A 27,113-nucleotide genomic window follows, 5' to 3' on the forward strand; every position below is an offset into this window, starting at 1 on the left:
ATGGCCAAAGAGAGGAAAGCGCTTCAGCTTCCAGAAGGCAGAAGTACTTACAAAAGGACACAGCCACATATATAGCAAAAGCACCTTGGTATTAGGGAAAAAGACACAACACTTCTGCCGATTTCCTGTCCAGGTTCTGAAGGAAAGTCTGGAGTACAATCTTGGCATTTCCGTTGTTTCAAAGTTGATTCTGATGAGCTGCTCGGTACTTCCTAACACTTGGAAGGCTTTACCTTTTCTATTCACATTTGGCCCTGCTCTGCTTCCGTGTTCATCTGAGGCCTTGTCTGACTATTCTAGTGAATACGAATTTCTTCCTACCCTGAACTTATACATTTGAAAATCTGCTTATCTATATTACCACACAGGTTAGTATGTTTTTGAGCTCTCTTTTACATGTTTTGGATTTTTCTCCTCAACTAAACTGTTCCTTTTTCAAGGGCAGAATTCTTCTCTCCTATTATTCTAAAGCACATTGTTGGGTATCGCACAGGTATATAATTTTGTTTCCTTAATTGGTCAAACTAAAAAAATAGAGTCAGAGAACAGGTAGTTTTCATTGTGGTACCTGGATTCAGAAAACTGTTTTAGATGACACTATACTTGGAGATAGTATGTTATGGTGGAATGTTCCTGAACTTTAGATATTCATGTAAACACTAATTTCTTGCCGTATTTGTGTATTACATGTGCTGTCATTTACACAATATTTTTCTTTAAATTTACTTTTTTACTTGACCTAACCCTAAATAATAGAATCCATAAAACCATGTATTTCATATGCTAGTTGTACATTTTACATTTTTTAATTTCACATGCAAAAATGATTTATGTATTATGTACATTCTACCTTTTTTTTTGTATTTGCATGTGAAATTGAAAAATGTGAGATGTACCTACTGTACCTATGTACTAGTACTGCCTATATATTGCCTACAATTATATCCTGTCCCACCAATAGTGTTTATACAACTTGTTGGGAGTTACCTCTATGGTGCAAAACATTTCTAGTCTCTGAACCTGGCCCTCCCTCTTTCAGATCTCAGCCCTCTGAGCCTTAAACCGTAGTATAAGGATAGCAATGGTAACAGCTAGTGTTTGTTATCAAGTGCTAGGTAAAGTCCTAAGTTCTTTATAAGTATTCATTTACTAAATCCCCAAAACAACCCTGTTACCATCCTCTATTTTTTTTAAAGAAATGGAAACTGAGGCACAGAGAAGCTAGGGAACTTGCTCAAGGTCACACATCTGGTAAACAAGAATCAGGGATTTGAACCCAGACAGTCTGACTCCCGAGTCTGTTTCCTTAATTACTTCATACACTGCTATATGCTATAGACCATAATACCTGGTCTAACCTGGTATTATGAGGATTAAATGCAAAACAAAACATCACACACACACACACACACACACACACACACCCCTCTTCTAGCACCAGCCCAAATTTATAGAAATAATTCAATACAAATTAATAATCTTTTTAGAAGACATATCAGTGTATGTTATTTCATCCTTTCATTAAGATCATGAAATGGTATTATATTAATCTTTAAACCCCAGACTGGTTAAGTCTGAGGCCTTCTCATTGAGGCAACTAAGAAAACTCCAATTTTCCAGTGGAGTTAGGGAGCAGAAGTGCATCTGATTTGTGGAATTTTACATTGATCCCTGACACAGGAAAGGTGGCTTAAATTGACCTTCCTGAAAGTTTGCAGGTCGTGAAGACCAATTAGTTGCTATGGTGTCAATAAGTGCAAATTGCTGTAGGTTGTTGGTGAATAGGGAAATCTCCACTGGGTCAGTGCCCAGGGCAATGAGGTACTAAAGGCACGGCAGGTGGTTTGAAGGCAGACACCTTAAAAAAAAAAAAAAGCCACAACCGTGCTGGGCTTTGGTGTTCCACCCATAAACAGTGATACGTTTCAGCTCCTTTCTCAGCCTCTGCATGTATAGCAAGGTGCTGATCTCAGCTGATACATCATTGTGTGGTCTGAATTAATTTCATTTTAAGGATTATATTTTCTTTAGACATGGTACAGCAATTGAGATTAGACCAAATTCTGTGGAACTTTGGATTATCAGTAAAACATCAAAATTTGACTAATTAATGATCCTTCCAAACAGCCTTCATTTTAAAGGAATCCATTTTATAGTTAACAGAAAATAAAAGAGATAATCTCTGAGTGGAAATGTGGAAACCAAATGTTCAACCTTTTTTAAAACCCAATTCAGAACTCAATCTAGACATGCCACTATGGTACAGTAACAGTGGAAAAAAAAATAATGAAAAAAAACTTCTCCAAATTAATGATGTATATACTGTCATAATAAACAGAGTTAACTGAGATAATTAAAAGTATTTTTATTCAGTTAATAAGATAAAATGTCACAGTTTAGAATGATTACAGTGAACTTCTGCAGATACTGTAGAACAGAACACCTTGTCTTTGTAAAAACATAACTATATCCAACAATTGCAACATGTTTTATTCATATGGTGTTTATGTCTGGATATGTCCAAGCTATTTGCTATGTGAACAGTCACACTTGATAGATCCAGGAGGGAATTTCTTGGTACAATGAACAAAAAGAGCTATTTTGTTCTTGTGCTCCAACCTCAGACCAAGGAGAAAAAAGAAAACTGTCATAAAAATATGGTCACCTTTATGCCTTTAAAACTGTGCTGGTGCCTGGGGAAGGATTCTCAGAATGTAAAAAATTTGGTGACATTACATGGGAAACTTTCTGTTTTTTTCCCTGTAATAGTCAATCTTGTTTAGACAGAAGCCTCTGAGTGGACAGGGAACAGTATATCATGGACTATGGCAAGGGATTCAGGTGCAATAGACCCACAAAACCATTACATGGTGACCAATAACTGATTTCTCTACTAAAACTTTACCTTTTAGCTTTGTTTCTGGAGGATTTGATATAGCTAAATGTCTATGTCAAGTGCCATAATACAAATTACCTATGACTAAAATTAAATCACTTAATATACCAATTTAATGATGTTTTATTTTCCCTGGCTTCCCTAGGCTGCAAAGACAAAGACACACTCCTTATAATTGGAAGGGGAAAAAAAAAAAAAAAAAAAAAAAAAACCAACATAACCTTTAACAATAAAGCTTTTTGTTATGTAGCTGTAAAAATTCAGCAATTGAAAATAAAAGAGGGCTATAACCAAGAGGAAGGTCTATAGCCATCTAAGGTTATGCCCTGGGGTGTCGCTCCTTCCACATTTCAAGGGTAGCATTAGGTCACCATCAGAAATAAGAGTGGGTGGAATTTTTTTTGTTGTTCATTTTAGTTCCAATGACCCTAGCAAAGGGCTACTTGCTGAAGCGTGTCTGTTTGCGGAGGCAATTCCACGGGGAATATTTTAGATTATGCTACAGGAATGGCGCTTGCAATGGAAAAACGCCATATAAAGAAACACTGACATAGCATCCAAGCTCGGCTGTCTTCCTGGTACAATTAAGAAGCCAACTCTGTTCCTGAAAAGGAAAAGATTCCGTGTGCAAGTAGTGTGTCCCGTATCAATGACATAATTGTAAATCCATGGCTGTTCACATCCCAGGAGGAAAGCAAGTACTCAAAAGCAAAACAGGAAATGAAAAACTAAGACTATTACCAAAAGCTGTGAAAGAAAGCTGCTCTGCTGGCAACTGGGGAGACTGCAACAGATAACCTAAGTGGAGGATGCGTGTGAGTGGTGTTGCCTGCTATTTTTCCAAGAGTCATATGGACCACCAGTCCCCAATCTTTTTGGCACCAGGGACTGGCTTCATGAAAGACATTTTTTTCCATGGATGGGTGGAGGTGGGAAGGATAGGGAGGATGGTTTTGCGATGAAATTGTTCCACCTCAGATCATCAGGCATTAGATTCTCGTAGCGAGTGCAACCTAGATCCGTTGCATGCACAGTTCACAATAGGGTTCGTGCTCCTATGAGAATCTAATGCCCTGCTGATCTGACAGGAGGTGGAGCTCAGGCAGCAATGCTGGCTCATAGAAGTTCACCTCCTGCCGTGCAGCCTGGTTCCTAACAGGCCTCAGGCCAGACTGGTACTGGTATGTGGCTTGGGGGTTGGGGACCTCTGATATGGACTATGTATTATCATGTAGATTGATATTCAGTGATTTTGCCCTTGGAAGTGAATGCCTTACCTCTATAAAAACTAGAACTGGGCTGGGTGCAGTGGCTCACATCTGTAATCCGAGCACTTTGGGAGGCCAAGGCAGGCAGATGCCTTGAGCCCTGGCTTTTGAGACCAGCCTGGGCAACATGATGAAACCCTTGCCTCTACAAAAAATACAAAAATCAGCCAGATGCAGTGGCAGGTGCCTGTGGTCCCAGCTACTCGCTAGGCTGAGGTTGGAGGATCACTTGAGTCCAGGAGTCAAAGTTTACAGTGAGCTGAGATTGTGCCACTGCACTCCAGCCAGGGCAACAGAGCAAGACCCTGTGTCAAAAAAAAAAAAAAAAAACTAGTACTGGATACTAATGAGTAGGTAGCCTCAGATAGAAAGTGAAAGAACTCATAGTGCTGAACACTTGGAATTAGTAAAATAGAGCACTTGAGGCAAATTGGCCTTAACAAATGAACAATCAGAAAAGTACAGTCTTTCTGAAAACTACTCTACACTCACTGAGTTGAACGTGAAGGCTCAGTATCTGAGAGAAGAAATCGAGCCCCAGTAGGCAACCAGTGACCAGTAACAGACAGATTTTGCACAATTCCAAATAAGGTGGATGAACTCAGATGGTTAGACCTGCCTCTTGTTTAGGGCAACCTAGGCAGCTCCTCTGGGTCCTGTGTGTGGTTACCTGTTGATGGGGAGAGAGGTAGGGATTGTGCCTTATTCCTCCTTTCTGAACACCATTAAAATTCTGTTTCAAAAGTTTCTGTTGGGAAGCCTGTGAGAATTGTCACGGTATGGCTTTTTTGCATATTGTGGGTGATTTTGTAGTTCCCTCACTGGTTGAGATGCTGCGGCTCCAAACAGTAGTAAGGATGACTCTGCAGGTGACTGTGGTGCCGGGGAATGAGGCTGACTCTGTTTCAGGCCTTGACGTTGGGTGGGAGTGGGGAAGAGTGAGGCTTGAGTGCACAGTGGCATAAAGCATGGATATGGTGAAATGATTGATACCTGTAGTCTGAAGCTGTCTGCTTCAAAACTCCCAATTTAATCAGGTGAAAGTGTGCCTATAATAGAATCACCCTCTGAGATGCCATTTTGGATATGTGGAAAATATTAAAGTACAAAAAACTGTAAGCACTGGATCACTTCCCCCTAACCATTCATCCCAACTAGATTTTAGCTTCCTGAAGATAGAGACCAACTATTCTTCATTTTTCATGGTTGGTTTTTGATTTTCTGTGGTCTCCAGAGCAGTGTCTATCACTTAGGTGGGACCTCAAGTAATGCTCCTTGAAGGGATGAATGGAAAAGCAAAATCTAGAAACCAAGATAGGAATGGTCTACAAAATTTTGTTTATATTCACTGCTGTTTGGTTTACTGATATCTGTTTTTATTTTATTTTATTTTATTTTATTTTTGATACACAGTCTCACTCTCTCACTTAGGCTGGAGTGCAATGGTGTGATCTCTGCTCACTGCAAACTCTGCCTCCTGGGCTCAAGTGATCCTCCCCCTTCAGCCTCCTGAGCAGCTGGGACTACAGGTACATGCCCCATGCCTGGCTAATTTTTTTTTTTTTTTTTTTTTTTTTAATTTGTAGTTTTCACCATGTTGCCCCGGCTGTTCTTGAACTCCTGGGCTCAGGCAATCCATCTGCCTCAGCTTCCCAAAGTGCTGAGATTACAAGTGTGAGCTACTGTGCCTGTCCTGACATCTGTTTTTAGAGTTGCTCCTGCAGTGGTGACAGCCTCTTCCTGTTTGTTACACATGTCATTCCAATACGCCCATGAGCCCTGGCTTTGACTTCCTGCAGAACTGGAATCTAGGGGTAGCACTGCAGATGGAGCTGAGAGATGGAGAAGTGTGGGTGATTGGCATGCTTGAGAAAATGTCTGTGACTTAATGCATATCCAGATTTACATGAAAAAAAAATCTTTGGACCACTGGAGAGAGACCTACTTTCATGCAATAAAGGAGAGATTTTAATGCCATGCAGACTGATTTCAGAAGCCTCTCTCCTCAATATACACACTCCCCAGTTACTATACCAGGGAATGAAGAGATTGATTAGGTTTATCCATTAGGACATTCGTATTGAAGAGCACAGCGAGCAAGAACAAAGAGCAAAAACCCGTTGATTTACATGTGTTTCATCGAGTAACATCTTTTTTGGACTTCATATATGTATCCTCATAAGGGATAAATGGAGATGGTTAAGGCTCACAGGCCCAAACTAGAAGGTCCAGGTCTTGCCCAAAGAGGAAGCATTTCTTTGTCTATTTATCTTGTTCACATATATGAACTAGAAGTAGGAAGGAAATTTCAAGGAGTTTAGAGGTATTATGCCAATAACAATTGGCATATTGAACTAAGTGGAAGTGTTCAGGGAGGGAAATGCCAGAGGCAGTGATGGGTCTGGTTTTATTTAGCGCATTTAATAATGATCTGGAAGGGGGGAAAACACATTAAAATCACAGATTATACTAAATTGACAGGTGGTGTAAACACAAATGAGGGCAAACAAAAGGATATAAAGAATTTAGAACAGAAATGAGATTCCATCAGGAAAAAAATGCGCTCTCACATCTGTGCAAAGTATCTTAAATCAGCAATGGAAATTGTTTTAAAAGTCATTTAGCTCAGAAAATGTTCATAGGCATTGCTCACATTTTTAAGTGCTAACCCCTCCCCACTCCTAGGTATTTTTATACCGTTGGATCACCCTGTTTATCCCCATCATTTAAAAACACAATCTAATCATTCTATTTCTCTGAAGTCTTTTAAAGATCTCGAGTTTCCTATAGGATCTGACCCAAGCTTCTTAGTCCTGTAGTAGGAGACCTTTTCTTCACTATTCTTGTCCATCTTCCCAGTTTTTCAGAAGTCTCTCTGCCCTGCACTCTTCATTGCTTGCAGGCTGAATTATTTGCAGCTCCCTGATTGCATCCCACCTTATTACTAACAGCACCATCTGCTCAGAGCACCATTCCTTTCTCTTTTCTCGGTTATCTCCATATGACCTTCAAGATTCAGTTCTGGCCTCACCTCCTTCCCAGGCTTTCATGCACAGAAACATCCCACCCCTGAGTTTGTTTGGTGCCTTGCTTGGCACTGCCATCACACCCACTGGCCACTTCTAACATTACAAGTTGACAATGATGATGGCTATATTTACTGAGAGCTTAATTATGCTCCAGACTCTGTGCTATGTATTTTACATGCATTGTCTTTGTAATCATCACCAACAACCTTAGGAGACAAGTAAAATGATCTCAGTTCTATAGATAAGGTAATTTCACGTTAGGTTAAGTAACTAGCCCAGGATTGAACAGCTGCTTAGTGGCAGAACTGGGATTCAAACTGCTTCCAGAGTCCATACTTTTAAAATTGTACTATTATACTAATTTGCTTCCTTGCCTCTCCCTTATTTATGTAGTCTTCTTGAGGACAGGGATCATGTCATGATCATCGAGCATCTATAGTACCCTTCATGGTACACAAATCTTAATAATAACAACAAAGATAATTAACATTTATTGAGTGCCAATTATGTGTTTTCATTAATAGTCATCCTGACAGGTATGAAGTGATATCTCATTGTGGTTTGATTTGCATTTATCTGATGAGTAGTATCGTTGAACATTTTTTCATATACCTGTTGGCATTTGTATGTCTTCTTTGGAAGAATGTCTTTAGCCCATTTCTTAATTGAGCTATTAGGGGTTTGTTTGTTTGTCGTCATTGTTGTTTTGTCCTTCTCTTTTTGATACATCATTTTGCGTTCTCATCTGACAGAAAATAGGCATACTATAGCCATAGCGTTCCACAACAAACAATTGCCAACAAATTCCACCTCAAACACATGGGAGAGACCAAGTACTATGTGCATAATGTATGCTCTGCCAAATTTGCATTAATCCTGCTGACCCACTTTGACTGAGCCATTCTCTTTAAAGTTTAGTCTCACAGAGTATTTTTTATTTTTGTGGTACATGTTATTTTTGGTACTTCATACTTTTGTTGGCACCTCTTATCTTAGCTTTTGCTATTGTTACCTATCAAGGTTTTCTTATTTAGGAGGATTAGCAAGATCCAGGCCCTGATGGTGCCCAGGAGATTCAATGGAAGGCATGTTGATCCAGATTGAAAAGAAAGCTTTCAATCTAGTTGTGCTACTGGGTCAGTCACTTCTTTGCATTTCCATTTTCTCACCTACAAACTAGCTACTCAGGTGTTAGACTGTGGGCCAGCTGCATCACCATCACCAGGGGAGTATTTGGTAAATATTGATTCCTGGGTCCTATTCACAAGGACTCTGGTTCCGCAGGTGTATTGATCCATTTTCACACTGCTGTAAAGATACTACTTGAGACTGGGTAATTTATAAAGAAAAGAGGTTTAATTGACTCTAATTCAGTATGGCTGGGGAGGTCTCAGGAAACTTACAATCATGGCAGGAGGTGAAGGGGAAGAAAGGCACATCTTACATGGTAGCAGGCAAGAGAGAGAGAGCATGGGGGAAACTGCCAGACACTTATCAAACCACCAGATCTCGTGAGAACTCCCTCACCAGCATGAAAGCAGCATGGGGGAAGCTCCCCCATGATCCACACACCTCCTGTCAGATCCCTTCCTCAACACATGGGGATTACAATTTGAGATGAGATTTGGGTGGGGACATAGAGCCAAACCATATCAGCAGGTCTAGGGTAAGTTCTAGGAAATGTGTTTTATTAAAGCTCCCCAGGTGGTTTTGGTGCAGTGAATTTTTGTAAAGATTGAGTGATTTCAGATTGAATAATTTTTAGCTAAGAGATAATGTGATTTATTATCCAGGCTCACTTCTTGAAGACTCAGAAGAATATATTTTTGTTAAAATTGGTAATTATACATAGAAAAGCCTGTAAAATAAGGGCCTTACACATAGTGGTCTCGGTGAGTGGGTTTCATATTTACTACATTCAGAAATAAGGCTTGTGTTGTTGGGAATTTTTTAATAGTAATAAAAGTAGTAACAAAGATTATAGCAGTTTCACCCAGTTTAAAAAGTTTCACATACATTATTCAATGTTCACTTTGTAGATTATTTCCTTTTTACAAATGAGAGAACTGAGACTTCCAGACTTGTCCAAAGTCATAGAGTGAATCAGGAGCAGAGATGGAATTTGATCCCATATCTTCTGTGACTGAAGGCTGTGATATATCCCTTCTCTCAATAATTGCCATGTGGCCTGTGACTATTCTAGTAGGGCTTCCGGTCTTTATATGAAGAACCACATTTCATTTTCACAAAGCTTTCAGAGTCTTAAGAAGGATAGTATTATCAATTGCCGAACTGCTGAAAGGCATGGATAGCATGATGCTACTGAAGGCTTTACTGTGCCTCTAGAAATTTCCCCAAACTCTGAAAAAATTTACTAGCCTCAGTGGAAGAAACTGGCTTGAAAACCACTGGCTTAGAATTTATGACCTTACACGTAGTTCCTAATATACATGTTGATGATCTCTTTCTATGATATTAATCCCCTATTCACACCCTTTTGCCAAAAGCATGCATTTCCCTCAATCCTCCGCATCTTAGTAGATGGTACCACAAGCAACCTATTATCGGAAGCTCAGAACCAATATTTTGTTTTCTTTACCTTCATTCTGCCTCCTAATTTCTTTCATCTCCAAGTTCTGTTGGCTCTATGTCGAAAGATATCCCCAATTTTGTTCATTTATTTCCACCTTCACTAATACCACTTTAAATTAGACCACCATAATCTCTTTTATGGACCACAAAAGCTTCCTAAGTGGTCTCACAGATTCTTCTCTTACCCATCTGCAATCTGTTCTCTTCACTCAGCAGAGACCTCTTTTAAAATATAACTTTGATGTTGCTCCCTTACTAAAAACTCTGCAATAAATTCCCATTACATTTGGAATAAAATCCAAGCTTCTTAACATGGCCTTCAGTGATCAAGTTTCTCCTCATATTCCTGATCCCATCTGCTCTCCTTCTGATGGTGTCTCACTGCACTAGTGACACTGGACTTGTGCCGATTCTTTGAACACATCAAGCTCACTTTTGCGTTTCAACCTCTGCACTTCCTTTTACCTCTGTCTTGAATGCAATTCACCAAAATATTCTCAAGTCTAGCTGCTCTCTAAACTCAGATATTAGCTTGAATATCTTCAGGTATTGCTGTCTCACTGTCCTTCTCCTAGAGACCTCCAAAAAATAAAAATTAAAAAAACCTCCAAGCCACTAATCTATTTTGTTTCCTTTATAGGACTTAGAAAGGCCATACTGTAATTTACATAAAATGTATCAGAATAGATCTTATGATCTAAGGATGGGTTAGCTGAAGTTGCACCCCTGGTGTAGCTAGCATTCTAATCAGGAATTCACTCCCCAAGAGGCAGGTGGGAGGTTGTTAGCTGACGGTGAAAGGCTACACTCCAGAGGAGGCTACTACAAGCAAGCACTTCAGCTATCTTTATCTCTGATAAAGATATTGCACTAATTAGCATAGTGAATGTCAGAAGTGGACTTTTATTGGTGAAATTAGTGCTTTATTAATTAGCATTTGACTGCTAGAAAAATTCAAGGTGGATGTGTCAAAAATATTTTGGTTATATTCTCCAACCTACATGAACACGATATTGAGAGAAAACGCTTTGTTTTTAGGACTGGAACACAAAGCTTGATCTACGATTCTTCCATGTGCAGACTTTGGTTTAAAATACTCTGGATTGCTTGATGCTGACAGGGAAGGTGGCAGAATACTGCTTCCGGAATATTGTCACATCAGTCTCGACTGAACCATTCATGCAAGATTGTGGAGGGAACACCTGAAAGGACAGAGGGGTGGCGCTCCATCAAGACACAGAACGGGTTTTATCAACTCTGTCATGCCTGTGAGCTAGTACGTTTTATTTAATAAAGTTCTTATGGGTGGCAGAATTTGTTGTGAGTCTTGCTTTCATCAAAAACAAGGTTGTCGGGGAGGAGCTTACTTTCTTCCATCTCAAAACTTGGGATGATTATAAATATCATGTAACAAAAAGAACCCAAGAGTTACTTGTATCAAGTGAGCTTAGGTTTAATTTACAAGAATTAGTAGATAAAATACACTTGTACATGAGCCAGGCGTGGTGGATCACACCTGTAATCCCGACACTTTGGGAGGCCAAGGAGGGGTGGATCACTTGAGGCCAGGAGTTCAAGACCAGCCTGAGCAACATGGTAAAACCCAGTCTCTACTTAAAATACAAAAATTAGCCAGGTGTGGTGGCACACGGCTGTAACTCTCGCTACTCGGGTGGCTGAGGCACGAGAATCACTGGAACCCGGGAGGTTTAAATCACTTAAAACCAAGATTGCGCCACTGCACTCTAGCCTGGGTAAGACAGCGAGAACTCTGCCTAAAAAAAAAAAAAATCGCTTGTACATGTATTTGCTTACTTATTTAGTTCTCCTCGCCATTCTGCCTCCTCTTTCTCAATGTAAACCTCTCAAGAGAGCAGAGGGCTTTGGTGATCTCTTCGCAGAGTCTTGACCAGAGCCTGAGATCTCAAAGGCACCTTTTCAGGCACTCAATAGTAATTTTAAATTTCTAAAAAGAGAATAAAAGGAAGAAGAGAAGGAAGGGTGAAGGAATAGAACAGAGAAATGAGCAAGTAATACTGGGGAGAAGAATGAGGAACAGGTGCGTAGAAGGGAAAGCCAGCTAATGAAATAATTCTTAGTCTCAAAACAGGCAATGGAGAAGAGTAGCAGAGTTGTACTTTTCCAAGTATGTTTTCTGGAACACTGGCCCTGAGAGATGCTATGAAGAAAAACATAGTTAGGGGCTAAGTGAGATGAGTAAGGGATACTTAAATCTCTTTCTCTTAAATATCCACAATGCACATGAGCATGTTAAAGACTATGAGAGGCATTTCTAAAGAACACACACACAGGCCTAGTTAATTTTGTTTCATCCAGTATTTCCCAAACTTATTTGAGTATAGGCCTCTTTTTCCCTGTGATGTTTATTAATGAGATCTAAAGACTTTAGGAAAGTATAACAGATGTGGACATGAAACTGGCAAAGAAAATACCCATACTTTCATTATGCTGTGAAGCTGGTTCTGGAGAGAGTCTCACCATCCCTTCCCGGGTGCCTCATGCTTGGAGAACATCTGCAGCTGGTTTCTGAGGCGGTCAGATTCTACCTTCTGACCCACCCTTCACCCAGAGAAAGGAAGATGGACTGAACAGTGAACCTTCCTGAAGCAGAAAACACTGAGAAATAACTAGGAGCAAATGCACTGAAAATCAGATATGAACGTGTCACTCAGTGTAGCAGAAAAAATGAACCCACGAGAGTTGCCAGTACAGTGAAACCCACTTACTACATCCTTTTAAAGATCAGCCTAGTGCTCACACATGCACAATGCTTCCCTTCCTTGGCCCTCAGAGAAATATTATGAAGGTGTTTCACTTTAGTAAGGTTCATGAGTTTATGGCCTTGAGAATGCCCTTGAGAATAAACTCTAGGGACTCAGAGGGAGGAAAGAAAGCTACTTTTAATGGATTTTGTCTCTATCACCTTTCCAGAATACCGCAACTAAAACATCAGAATTAGTTAAATTTTCTAAACTCAGTAAGTCATGTCAGGAAGTTAGGCAATTATATTTTAGGAGAGATTCCTAAAATATAAATATTCTAAAATGCATATAGTTACATAGCTAAATGTTTCAACAGTGTAGGGGATATATGAATACATGATGCAAAAATAAAAAAAAAAAAAAAAAAAGGAAAGGTGTTCTTTCTTACCTCCTAAATTTCATGTTTTGTCCTTTCAACTTGGAACTTTTTGGTCTCACCTTGGCCTCACTAATTGCCTTCCATGTACAGTTTAGATAACACTTAACTTGACAAGCCTTTCCTGAGTCACTGGCCTTGTCTAGGTTAGAAAACCCTGGTTGGGTATTTCTATTGTAACTTTCTTTATCACACTGAGTTGTGTATTTAATTGCTGTTTTGCCGCTAGATTATAAATTCCATGATGACAGAGACTACATGTATCTCATTCACTGGTAAGTCCCCAGAGCCTAATGCATTTGCTGGCAGGAAATAGGTGCTTAATAAGTTTGTTGGTTAATATAGTTTTGGTTTAACTTCGAGTGTGTCTGATACCCAATGTTGCATTTAGGGAAACCTACATCAGCATAATCATTAATTCTATGCCATACATATACTAACAGTCATAGTAACTCGTAGAAAGATATACTCTTGGGATTGAGTCCAGGGTACTATAACCAGGATTCAAAGAAGAGCTTAGCTTAAGAATTACAAAAATTATAAAATGAAGAGTTAAGAAATAAAGTTGGTGAAGAGATCTTGAGTTCTGAAAGTTCGTAGAAATGATTCACTTCATGAAAGGGTTGCTTTTGGTTTTAAAGTCAACGTTAAATAATCGAGAAGCATTTCATTGTCTAAAATGCTTGATTCATCAAAATGTACAACAGTTAACTTTGTGCTTTTATGGTCACATGATTGCAGAGGTCAAGTACTTATATGAAAGCCACAAGTGAATAAACAAATAAATGAAAGACCCAGGCCATAAACACACACACACACTCACATACACACACGTTGATCCTCTTGAGAAATTTATCTGCATGTGTTTTTGCTGTATTTGGGTGTATGTGTGTGAGAGACAGGGATGAAAAAGAGAAAAAAAGGAAAGAAAAATAAAGACGTAGGCAGAAAGGGAAGAAATGGAGTTCACAGCCAAATTCTTGGGTATCTGATATAAATAGTCTAACCAAGCAAAAATAAGCAAATACTTGGTTGATATAAACTAAAGTGTAGTGTGAGTGTGTGTGTGTGCGCGTGTGTGCATGCACCTGTGTATCTGCGTAGGGTCATTGTTGGTAGTGTACTATGTTCATTGGCCTATTTAAAAGTTGTTTCAAGTGTCTGTAATCTTTGATAAAATTCACCACTATACAAAGAAATACTAAAGCAATTTGCTGATGACCAAAATTTGGCTGTGCATTACAGAAAGATCAAATGAAATGAAAGAGTTTAGAACTTTGGGTGTAGTTTGTTGCTGCGTAGCAAGTAAGTCTTTCGAGTAGAATCAAGGGAATAGGGAAGAATACAAATTTTTGAAAGTCAAGTCTCAGAATGCTAGTTTGAGTTCACTACAAATTATCTTCACTTCATTCTAAAAAAAGCTACTTGAGCATTTGGAGAGGTACAAAGAAGGAACAGAAAGATAGAGGAGCTCACGACAAGCTATAAATCTTGATGCTTAAATTGAATGGGGGGAGTTAAGACAGTACAGTGTAGTACTTGTTAAAAAAAGTGACAAATGGTGTTTCCATTTGTGAAAGTCATTTCCAATTGGCCATTAATAAAGAGGTTGGGATAAGGAAAGCTCCTTGCAGAAGTTTTAAAATTTTAGTCATCAAATTCAGTCTATTTCATTTAATTCCATTTAACAGCTTAGAGTTGATTTAATTCAAATATGTATAAGGTCTCAAATGGAAAACATTTTGGTAATTTGCATGGCTATTTTCAAGACTGCAAAATCTAATCGTCACAGACAATGGAACCAGACTGTTGGCAATGGAAATAAGGGACAAAAATGACTGATGTAAATCAGCCTTTGATGTGTTAAGTTTCTCCCAAGATAAACTAAATCATTGCAAGGTCCTAGCTCACAAAGTGGATGCTCATGGAAGTAGCTGATGGCATCATCAGAGAAATTGCAAGTCCTGCCTGGGGCCATGGTCTACTCGCGGCACACACTCATGCTATCTTCTACCATGAGGAAATAAACCTTTTCATTGTGATGAAGAAGGGTCTCGACTTGTATTATTATGTGGGGGCTTAGTTTAAACTCCTTTTCCTTCAAGTGTCTTTGGTATGACTGTTAGATTTCTTGCTCTCTTGGTATCCTGGAGATCCACTGGGTACTATAACTATTATAACTGTGGGCCATAACTGTCTTGTTTGGGGGCCATCTGCTCTTCTCTCTTGAATAATACAGTTCGTCATTGGCCACACATAAATCACAGGCAGAGTAGTTTTCTCTCTCTTGACTTGACAAACACCAAGCACATTTAGAATTCAGCCTTGTAATTAAGCAGGGCCTAATCTCCACAGGCAGGGCTGATTCAAAGGAATTTGCAGACTGGGGGAAGGGCTCTTTATGTTGACCTTGGATGGCAGGTGTTATAGCATCTGAGGGAATTGCTGATCCTATGCTGTCCTCATCTGTGACCCTAAATTAGATCCTCAGGTTATGTGGTTAGTAGGACTCTGGACACTGAATTTGAGAGAAAAGACCTGAGCCATTATTTCATCTGTAAAGTTTCCTATCTCGGAAGCTGAAAAGAGATTATGTGTAAATGCTTTGACATCTAAAGAAGAACCAATGGTGATAAAAATAAACATATCTTTCTCAAAGTGTGTGGGTGTGCGTTTGTATACCTGCTGTCTTGTGTTGTAGTTTAGAACAGGGCTACTTTTTCATTATCTCTCCTCTCTTTCCCCTATCCGAGAACCTAGAGCTCTCCAATGCCAACACACATGGCTCAGCTGAATCCTAATGTGCTGTGTTCTCGACGAGAAGATGCTGCTGCTACTCTCTGAGTACTGAAAGACAAGATTTGACATGGTACCTAGACTCTCAAAAAGGATATCCTTGGTAGGGTGACCAGCTCTCTTGATTTGCCCATGACTGTCTGGGTTTTAGCACTGAAAATCTTGTATCCCAGGAAATCTCTCACTTCTAAGGTTTGAAAGCCTCTCAGTCCTTAGTACTTATGAAATCTCAACAATGTAAGACAGTAGCTTGCAGCTGGCACTTGTGTCTGTTTCTGATAATTTGATTTAGTCTTATATTTACTTGAGTCTTGTGAAGGCAACTGGCACTTCCCTTCGTGCTATGTTCTAACCTGGGAGGTTTTCAAGCTGTAGCTCACTAGACTGCAGGAGTCCACACAATGCCCCCCATGGGGAATTGAGGATGAGGAGCTCCAGGCCTCCTCTCACTACTGTGTCCAGAATTGGTGGGTTCTTTGTCTCACTGATTTCAAGAATGAAGTTGCAAACCCTCGCAGTGAGTGTTACAGTTCTTAAAGATGGCGTGTCCGTTGTTTGTTCCTTCAGATGTTCAGTTGTGTCTGGAGCGTCTTCCTTCTGGTGGGTGGTCTCGCTGTCAGGAGTGAAGCTACAGACCTTCATGGTGAGTGTTACAACTCTTAAAGGCAGCGCGTCTGGAGTTGTTTGTTCTTCCCGGTGGGTTCGTGGTCTCACTGGCTTCAGGAGTGAAGCTGCAGACCTTCGTGGTGAGTGTTACAGCTCATAAAGGCAGCGTGTACCCAAAGAGTGAGCAGTAACAAGATTTAGTGCAAACAGGCAAAAAATAAAGCTCTCATTGCATGGAAGAGGACGGGAGCAGGTCGCCACTGGCTGGCTCGGGCAACCTGCTTTTATTCTCTTATCTGGCCCCACCCACATCCTGCTGATTGGTCCATTTTACAGAGAGCTGATTGGTCCGTTTTACAATCATTGTGCTAGACACAGAGTCACAGAGTGCTAGTTAACTAGATACAGAGTTAGCTAGATATAGAGTACCAATTGGTGTATTTACAAACCCTGAGCTAGATACAGAGTGCTGATTGGTGCACATACAATCCTCTGGCTAGATATAAAAGCTCTCCAAGTCCCCATCCAGTTCAGGAGCCCAGCTGGCTTCACCCAGCCCATCCTGCACCAGGGCTGCAGGCAGAGCTGCCTGCCAGTCCCGAGCCCAGCCTGCACTCCTCAGCCCTTCGGCTGTCAATGGGACCCGGCTCCACGGAGCAGGGGGCGGCACCCATGGGGGAGGCTCAGGCCAGGCCGAGCCAGAGCTCAGTGGGAGGAGCTCAGATGTGGCGGGCTTCAGGTCCCAAGCCCTACCCCAAGGGGAGGCAGCTAGGGCCAGGCGAGAATTTGAGTGCAGCGCCCAGGGGCCAGCACTGCTGGGGGACCCGGTGCAACCTCTGCAACTGCTGGCCTGGGTGCTAAGCCCCTCACTGCCCTGGGCCGGCGGCGCTGGCTGGCTGCTCAGTGTGCGGTGCCGCAGAGCCCGCGACAGCGTGCGGGAACTCGCACTGGCCCGCAAGCACGGCGTGCAGCCCCGTTTCCCACTGCGCCTCTCCTTCCACACCTCCCCGCAAGCAGAGGGAGGAGGCTCCAGCCTCAGCCAGCCCAGAGAGGGGCTCCCACGGAAGCGGAGGCCGGAGGCCAAGGAGGCGCTGAGAGTGAGGTCCGCTAGCACATTGTCACCTCTCACTACTTCAACCAAAGTGGCTCATCTATATTCTGTTTAAGATACTGGGTTCTTATAGGCCAGGAGCAGTGGCTCACACCTGTAATCCCAACACTTTGACAGGCCAAAGTGGGCAGATCACTTGAGGTCAGGAGTTCAAGATCAGCGTGGCAAACATGGTGAAACATCGTCTCTACCAAAACTATTAAAAATTAACTGGGCGTGGTGGTGCGTGCCTGTAATCTCAGCTACTCAGGAATCTGAGGCAGGATAATTGCTTGAACCTGGGAGGCAGAGGTTGCAGTAAGCTGAGATTGTGCCACTGCATTCTAGCCTGAAGGACAGAGCAAGACTCTGGCTCGGAAAAAAAAAGAAAAAAATTAGGTTCTTATGACCTAGTGAAAAGATTGACTAGTGAAAAGAGATTCATTTCATTCATTTGTTAAACAAAGTTCAAGAACCATACCCCTAGGCAAGTTACTAACGTTATTTAGACCCTAATAAATAAGCCATACAATTTAAGAAAAGATGAGGAACAGGACTCGCCTTTAATGGCAGAGCCTTTGCTTCTTTTCCTTCCTTTTTTCTGGGCGTAAAACATGATGTACAAATAGTCACATGTTGGTAATTATAAAATATTTTCCACAATTGTCCTTTCTTCCTGAGCTGTCTTCCTAGTCTTGCTGATAGCACAAGTTACCATGTGAGCATTATTCAGAATGTTGGGAGTTGAATGGATGGTACTGTGAAATATAAGAAAAAAAATGTGAAAGTTTGCAGTTTTAAAATTTGTCTTAGTATGTCAGAACTTTCTGGCATCCTGTAGGTCAGCCTGGGCATTGACATACATACCTGGTGTTAATACAGATTGATTTAGTCATGAAAGAGATCTACTACACAGCTATGCATCTATATTTTCTGGAAGATAAGTACTTATGTGCTGTAGTGCATGTATCATCACACACACCTGCGTTCAAACACACACACACACACACACATGCATACACACATACACTTCTTTAGAAAAACCCAGATCTTGAACTAGAACCTGTAAGGAAAGTACAATAAAGTGCTGAGGTTAAAGAACAAATAGCCAACTGAGATTTCTTTGGTTTGGGTTATGAGAGAAAAACCGAATTTCAGGTTAAGATTTGGAGAGAGGAACTAAATATTTTAGGCCAAAGAAAAAAATGCTTAATGAAAATTCAAAGAATTAGGACTAGCCACTAAACACATGAGATGTGTGAGGGAGAGAGAGAAAAAAAAAGAGAGAGAAAAGAGAGAGGGATCTAGTCTTTGATTCTGTTCCTTTTTCCACTCAGTCATTGACCTTCTACCATCACGTGCTAAGGTATTAACACCAGGCTTCCTCACCTTACCACCAGTGATTACTGCAGTATCTCATGCTGCTAGTTTCTGCATGTATTGGGCACTTTTTTTGTTTGTTTGGGGACAGAGTCTCGCTCTGTTGCCCAGGCTGGAGTGCAGTGGTGCAATCTTGGCTCACTGCAACCTCTGCCTCCCAGGTTCACACAATTCTCAAGCCTCAGCCCCCGAATAACTGGGATTACAGGCGCATGCCATCACATCCGGCTAGTTTTGTATTCTTAGTAGGGACAGGGTTTTGCCATGTTGGCCAGGCTGGTCTCCAACTCCTGACCTCAGGTGATCCGCCCACCTCAGCCTCCCACAGTGCTGCGATTACAGGCATGAGCCACCGCGCCCAGCCTAATTTTTGTATTTTTTTTTTTTTTTTTTTTTGAGACGGAGTGTTGCTCTGTTGCCTAGGCTGGAAGGCAGTGATGCTATCTTGGCTCACTGCAACCTCCGCCTCCCGGGTTCAAGCTATTCTCTGCCTCAGCCTCCCAAGTAGCTGGAATTCCAGGCAGCCACCACCACGCTGGGCTATGTTTTATATTTTTAATAGAGACGGGGTTTCACCATCTTGGTCAGGCTGGTCTTGAACTCCTGACCTCATGATCCACCTGCCTTGGCCTCCCAAAGTGCTGGGATTAGAGGTGTGAGTCACTGCACCCAGCAAATATTTGTATTTTTAATAGAGACAGGGTTTCATCATGTTGGCCAGGCTGGTCTCGAACTCCTGACCTCAGGTGATCTGCCCACCTCGGCCTCCCAAAGTGCTGGGATTACAGGTATGAACCACTGTGCCTGGTCACTGGTCACTTCATTTTAATATCTCCAATTAACTGCTTCATGTGTTTTATTATTTTTTTTTTAAGTAGTAGAATCTATATATGGAGAGGGGTTTGCTCGAGACTCAGGAAGGGGTAGGTCTTCATTTCTGTTTGCGGCTTTTAGATTGGAATTAAAATTCGGAATGGTGCCTGGCTGATGCTGTCAGGCTCTTCTGCACTCAGCCCTATCACAGAAGCTCTCTTTTCCCATAACATCATCTCTCGAACTGTTCTGCCTTCCTTTTTCTTTCATTCTGCCTCTTTCTTCTCCCTATATATGCTTTTCTGGCTCTGATGTTCACTAAACTGTGACAAAACTCTTTCCTTCCTGAATGAAAACATAGGCAGGACAGAGAGGAATTATTTCTGAAATATGAGAGGGTCGCTACTGTCACATTTGTGAAATGACAAGAAAACATCTAAGGGAAAATCTGTGGAGGACATTATTAACTGGGAAGAAATTGGCCACGTTCCCAGATGAATCTAGAATATTTTGGGGGCTTTCCTTGTGCTGTTTTTTTGTTAGTTAAATTTTTTCTTTTGTCTCTCTCTCTCTCTTTTTCTGAGGCATAATCCTGGGCAGAAATAAAATGTCTTGAGTCAGACTATCTTTCCACAAGGACATGGGGAAGAGCGGTTGTATGTGAATGCGCTAATATGATTCTAAGTGCTTTCAAACTGTTCCTTTTAATTCTCTCTGTGGCATGTAATTCCTGAGGGACATGCACCAAATTGCTAAGATCAGTGCTAAAGTGAACTGTCTCTTCTGGTCCCCAGGAGCCTCTGGCTGAAGTGTCAGAATACAATTGTGCATTAGTGGTGTTGCTGTCCTGTAGAAGAAACACTTCAGCACACTGTTGACATCACAAGCAAATTAAAAGACTCACCAAAGTTAATATTCTCACATTATAACGGCATCTCCTATAAATTATTAAAGCCCACACAATTTATTACCCATGTTAGGGGGGGAAAAAAGCAAGTAGAATCATGAGGCATGCTACTTAATGATTTATTTTTTTTTTTTGGTCTTCAATGTGTTGAGGTTTATAAATCATCCTGCTCAACTCTGCACTGCGCCAAGGAAAACGCAGTTGCTAGTCATGCCCTCCTCTCACCAGTGATCACCTATGCACCGGATGGAAGCACACTCATTACTTGAGTATCTATCAGCAGCTCTCTCTTTCAGACTGACTGTTCCTTTTCATTACTGTACTGCTTAAGCATGGCATTGAATGACTATGATTTAAGACTTTAGATGATAGATCCAAGCCTTTTCAGAAATAAATATTAACTTCATTATTTAGGCAAGGTAGCCAAACTGACTTATATTCTATCTCAAGGCTTTTAAGTAAATCAAAGTTTACTTAGAAATCTTGTGATCTAAAGTCTGGTCCTCCAGCTATACCACTAGTCTGTCTTGATTAATGTCATGTTTTTAAACAAACAAATATATTTTACTCCACTCTGAGTGGTGTGTTTTCTCTTTCTAGCACTGGACTCAGGCAAGTCATTCAAATTCTGAGAAACACATTTCCTAATCTATGCAATGAGCATGCTGTGTTAGTCTCTAAATTATTATCTTCCAGATATAAAAATCTGATAGAGTGCAGAACTGCAAATCAGGCAGCAATTTGCCCTGCTGCTGGTCTTCCTCAGAGCCCTCTGCATATTTGCCTGGGGCATCGCTCTGCTTGCCCTCAGTTAGGTCTAAGAGGCCTGGGGTCTACTTTAGTCCTGTCTGCCCCTTCTTTTCTATGCTGGCCGTAGAACAGAAGAAATATTTCAAGAGGAAATGAGCTATATTGAGAAGAATAAAAAGTTTGAGATGGATTAGAGCCACTGAGATTCTCCTAGAAATAATGGGCAAATGTTCTAACAACTCTAAAAGTTCCTCCGGGGTTAGTTTACAATTCAAGGCTTTGGCGTCCATTTGGTCTGGCAGTCTTTGCTTATTTGCACATGTGCCCTTAATGGTACAGTCCTATTCCAGGCTGGACATCTTAAGTACAAACACTGATCTATGCTCCGGAACAGTCACCAGCATGTCTGATTTTGAAAATAGCGTCACATATTACTGTCCTAAAGTTAGAAGAAAAATAAACGCTCAAGTGCAAACTAAAAAGGCATGTAAATACAAGTTGTTTTAATACAGTTTCTCTTGTAAAGGCAATTTGATACATATACTTCTTAGGAACTAAAATAATAGATATCAATAATGCATGGGCTACACATTTAATTTGCTTTGCAGAAGTAAACAAACATGCCTGTATTTTTCCTTTGGAGTCTCAAAACTTGGGAAACATAATTGGAACTTTTAAAATGCGTTATTTTAGATTACATCTGATAAGCCTGCATTTGTATCCCTGTCCCTGATATCACTTGAATGGACATCACTTAAGCTTAATGAGCCTTGGTTTTCTCATCTGAAAAATGGAGACAGCAATCCTTAGCTGCTTCCTAGGGCCAATGTGCGGTTAACAATAGATGATGAATTTAAAAAATAAAACTGTATGGAAAGATGAATTATTATGTTGATTTTAACTAATAATGATTAAACCCAATGAAATTCTAATTCCATTATCACTGGAATTATTTTTAATCCAAGAAGAAAGTTGGAATTTCATTCATCTCCCATGAAAACCTTTCTCAGACAACATTTACACACTCCTTTTGCTTGAGGAGACTGTTGAATAGGTGGAGTAAAGGAGGGACTCATGCTTACCTTCTATCTCCAGGAACTGTACCATGTTACAGATATCTTAGAGTACACAGGGGCCAGGACTGGTACTGCTGTTTCTTTCTTGTTGGATTAAGTGCAGTAAGCATTTATTGGGCTCCAACCATGTTCCAGGTCCTTATTCACCACAGTCAAATGAATGAGTGTAGTCAAGTCTCACTACACATCAAAAAATAATTTTCCTGTGTAGGTATCCTTTTCCCAAAAATGTGAGTGTTGGAGTGTGGTGAGGACAGAAAGGCATACTTGGGAAAGTGAAGTTCAGGCATTGGTTGCCTAAGATCTTTGGACAAACAGACATTCAACTTATTGTAGAAGTTGTAGGATAATGCCCTGTTGCAGAACAAAGGCTTCAGTGGCCTTTGCTAAAATGTAAGGTCCACTCTGCTGATTAGATAGAATCATTGAACCTTATGCTACCCTATATATACAATGGAATCCATAAGCACCCTCCCAAGAGGGGAGGCATTTAGATGAGCTCTTTAAGACTTAGGTATTGTATACCATGAATGAACATGAAAGGCTGGTGGCATAAATAGCCATTCATTCTGTCAACAACATTAATTGAAAACTCAGGGGTGCATAAAGCCCCATTCTGGTTTATTGAGTAAGCCACAAGAATACCTTCACATCTGTATGCAAATATTTCACAACTGTGAAACTGAGGCGTGAGTGCCACTGATGTGAAGAGGCTGTTTAGCAATAACATACATATCAGCTGGGACTTTTCCACATAATGTTTGCCTGGTGTCATAATTTTCTGCAATATACATGTCCTTTAAAGGTGTTATGGCACTTGTAAATACAAAAATTTGTTCCAGCGTCCTCAGCAAAATACCACCAATTGGACTGAAAACCTTGGCAATGTATATTGGCAAAGTAGTAGCATGTGTGCTACGTAAAGGTCCATGTATTGATATTTCTTTGCATTCTATAAAAGCTTCAGGTTTTGAATAGTTGTATTATATGTACGGGGTGAACAAATCTCAATTATTGTAAGACCTTTAGAAGCAATATTTTTTCATGCTTAATATATTCTCTCCTCTCTACTCTTTTTCCTAACCTACACTTTGAGAATAAGAAATGACACCTGTTTTACTCTATCAAGGAATCTACCGAAACAGCCAAAGGCCTAAGTCCCTTCAAGGCCTTGCCAATATTAGCTGTGTGACTTCTGGTTGGATAAATTGCTTAACCTTGTTGAGTTTGGCTAACCGAGATCATTCTGCCCCACCTGTCATTCAGCTCTGCACCTTGAAAGCTGCTTACTCTGAACATCTGTAACTCTGGGAGTGAGGACTTTTTTCTGGCTCTGGGAATACGCTCAGTTTACCAAAAAATGCAAACCAGAGTACCCTACAGTTGTTACCTCTGGAGGCAGACTTCAACCAAAGATAGGTGGAGAGTTGGCAGATAAATATTCCAACTTCTTTACCCCTTAATTGAGCTAACACTGGGCTGCATTCTGTACCAGCTTTCATAGCCCCCTAGCACAACTGAAATGTCAAATTGGAAACCACCTTGAAAACACACCTTCTATTGGCTTTCTTCCTGTCTGTCTCATTCCATACTCCCTATCAAAGTTTCTGGGGATCAGCTCAATTAAAGTACAAACAGTCACTGACTTACAGTGGTTTGACTTAAGATTTTACAACATTTTGATGGGTTTATTGCGGGTATGAAATGCATTTCTGACTTATAATATTTTCAGCTTAAGATGGGTTTATCCACATGTAACCCCATTGTAAGTCGAGGAACAATGAGATTTGCATTTGAATCTTTGTCTTACATTTCTGGGGGAACCCATTAAAGTATTTAATTTTCTCATGTGTAAAATGAAAACAGTGCTTGTTCTACCTATCTGCATGGTTATTATGAGGATCAAATTAGATAATATATGTACACATGCTTTGAAAATTGTGAAACACTAAATAAATTCACGTTTTAAACATTACTGCTGTTGCTATTATGTTTTTTAAACTTTAATTCAAACATGTAAAATATTAGCAAATATAATTCTTTTGTCTTTATTTTTTCATATGCACTTTCTGCTTTTGTAGAAAGAATTTTAGCAAATATAATTCATTGGTGGTAAGCTAAAGATAAAAAAAATCTGAAAGTAATATGTAAGATAGGAAGTTATTGACAAAGGGTAGAGAATCAGTACCACAGGATGAAGAGAACTTTTCAACTGCTACTGTGACACCACCCAACACCCACATAACCCTCTCCCCCAAATGACAGATGTCAAAGGCAAAGGATTAGAAAAGAGACGACTGGCTTTTCCCTATTGTTACATACTTTTCTCAGGAAGAATATCTTTCCATCTTTTCTTTGTTTGGAAGGTGCCTTTTCATTATCTTATAAATTCACAGGGCAGGGACTGTGCTTAAATCCTTATTTTGTAGAGTTCTTTAAAAATTTAATCTGGTTATTCAAATATTCAAAAAGATAAAGCAAAACCGTGTTACTAACCAAAGACAGACAGATGGGGGACAGACAGAGGGAAGAGTTCAAGAAGCAGCAATTGTACATAGCCGCGTCCACTCATCACCCAAAAGCCGAGACAAATATTAAGGCAGAAAGCTAGAGACTGCTTAATCCTGTGTGTTACCTCTCAAAAGCAAATGTGTGGGGAATTTTTCAGGAAAAAAAATCTGTTGTGCCCAGAGTTTCTGCAGCTTGATACATTTTAATCACCTCACTCAGAAACCTGTCCCCTCGGCCGCCCTCAAAAAAAAAAAAAAAAAAGGTAAAGTCCAGGGATTCTGGAAATAAAAGTTCATAGATTAAGATCCTAGTTTCCCTCTGAGGAAAACACAGTCTTAGGTGGTGGGTGGTGAGGAGCTCTGATCCGCCCGCTCCTTCTCCCGACACACCGCTGTTCGCTGTTCGCTGTTCGCTCGTGCCAAGGAACAAGTCGGTCAGGGAGCCGCGCAGCAGCCGTAGCTTTTAAGGACACAGGAAAAACACCCTTGGAGCTGGAGGTGGCAATTCACTGAATTCGAATCACTCTAACAAGCTGCAATGTAACATCTCTGGGGAAGGTGTGAGCTGACTTGATCAGAGGAGGAGAGGAAAAGAATCTCAACGTGAAAGGACCAGTTCGAATGCCTACCAAGAGTTTGAGAATCACTACAAGAAAAAATCCTCGTGGTGAAGGTTGGTTCTAAGACATGCGATCGTTTCGGGATGAGAATCCACAGGCGACTCATTGACTGGCACAGTCCTTTTGAGATTGCTAAGCAGATCACTTCCATCAATATTGAGCCAGGAGTTGAAGTGGAAGTCACCACTGCGGATGCTTAAGTGAACTATTTTAATAAATTGATTACCAGTTGTTAAAAAAAAAAAAAAGAGAGAGAGAGAGAGATCCTAGTTCCCACTGTGATGGTATTAGGAGGTGGGACTTTGGGTAGGTGACTATGTCATGAGGGTAGAGGCCTCATGAATGGGAACAGTGCTCTTATAAAAGAGGCCCCAGAGAGCTCCCTCACCCCTTCTGACCTGTAAGGACAAGGAGAAGACAGCTGTCTATGAACCAGGAAGCAGCCCTCACCAGACGCTGAATCTGCTGGCGCCTTGCTCTTGGGCTTCTCAGCTTCCAGAACTGTGAGATATAAATTTCTGTTGCTTATAAGCCACCTAGTCGATAGCATTCTGTTATAGCAGCCCAAATGGACTAAGACACTCAGATGTAGAGCTACTATTTAATAGCCCAAAGAGCTATGAAAGCAAATGCTAAAGCAATACATTCATATTGCAGGCTCATGTAATTATTTGTATCTTGCCAAACTAAATAAGTTTTATTAACAGAATGAAGAGCTTGGCACTTCAGTTTTTGTGACATTGTAATTTTCTTAAATGTTAATCAATTTTGACCACATTTGCCCCAGTACTGAACATTCTTCGGTGCAAATTTAGTTTTAGCGTGTGGTTGACTGCCATGTTGAAATAACGATCTTTGGTAATTGTTAATGATTTTAATGAAGTTGAGTACATTCACAGCAGTTACAGGAATGCCACTGCACAGAATGAAGTCTGTCATTACAGTTACAACTTACCTCCTGCAAAAATACTCTTGAGATGTAAAAATAGGCACATCGTTCACAATCTTTCAATTTGCTAAGTGTTATTACTCCCATGTTTACTGGGAAGGTACAGTTAAGAATTGTCCTCTAAATTTGTTCCCTCAAAGGCTTTTGTTTATCTTCATTTATATATTGACTGATCCTTAGTTCATAGAAAGTATTGCATTTCTCAATTTCAAACTGGATTCAGGAGGTTATTTCCCACCCCCCGCCCCCCTGCTCCTGTAATACTTAGCTGGTGCTGCTGGCATAGCACATGTCACACTCTATTATAGATAGCTGTAGAAGTGTCTGTCACCTCCATTAGACTAGGAGTTCCCTGAAGGCAGTAACCACCATTTCATTTTTGCCTTCTTAGCACCTGTCAGTTCCTGACATCTAGTCAGTGCTCAATAAGTGTTTGGTGATTGAATCAAATAGACACAATGTAGTGTGTTTATATTAAATGTGTTTTCTGCTTCACTTTACACCAGTTGCTACTTATCCTATTATACTTATATTCTTATAAAATAATACATTTTAAGACCAGAAAGGCACAATCACATTTGGGTTGAAAATGATTTACTTTTTCAATGTAATTGTTTTTCAAAAGCTGTTTGCTATCCAATGGCTTATCAAGTTTTAAATATTTTCTTTCTG

General features: G+C 40.5%; 1 pseudogene; it reads left to right on the plus strand.

The window, feature by feature from the left end:
- Positions 1–25,692, plus strand: LOC144337524 (small ribosomal subunit protein uS10 pseudogene; annotated as a pseudogene).
- Positions 25,693–27,113: the final 1,421 nt, after the last annotated feature.

Source organism: Macaca mulatta, chromosome 1, assembly GCF_049350105.2.
Source record: "Macaca mulatta isolate MMU2019108-1 chromosome 1, T2T-MMU8v2.0, whole genome shotgun sequence".
Classification (NCBI taxonomy): domain Eukaryota; kingdom Metazoa; phylum Chordata; class Mammalia; order Primates; family Cercopithecidae; genus Macaca; species Macaca mulatta.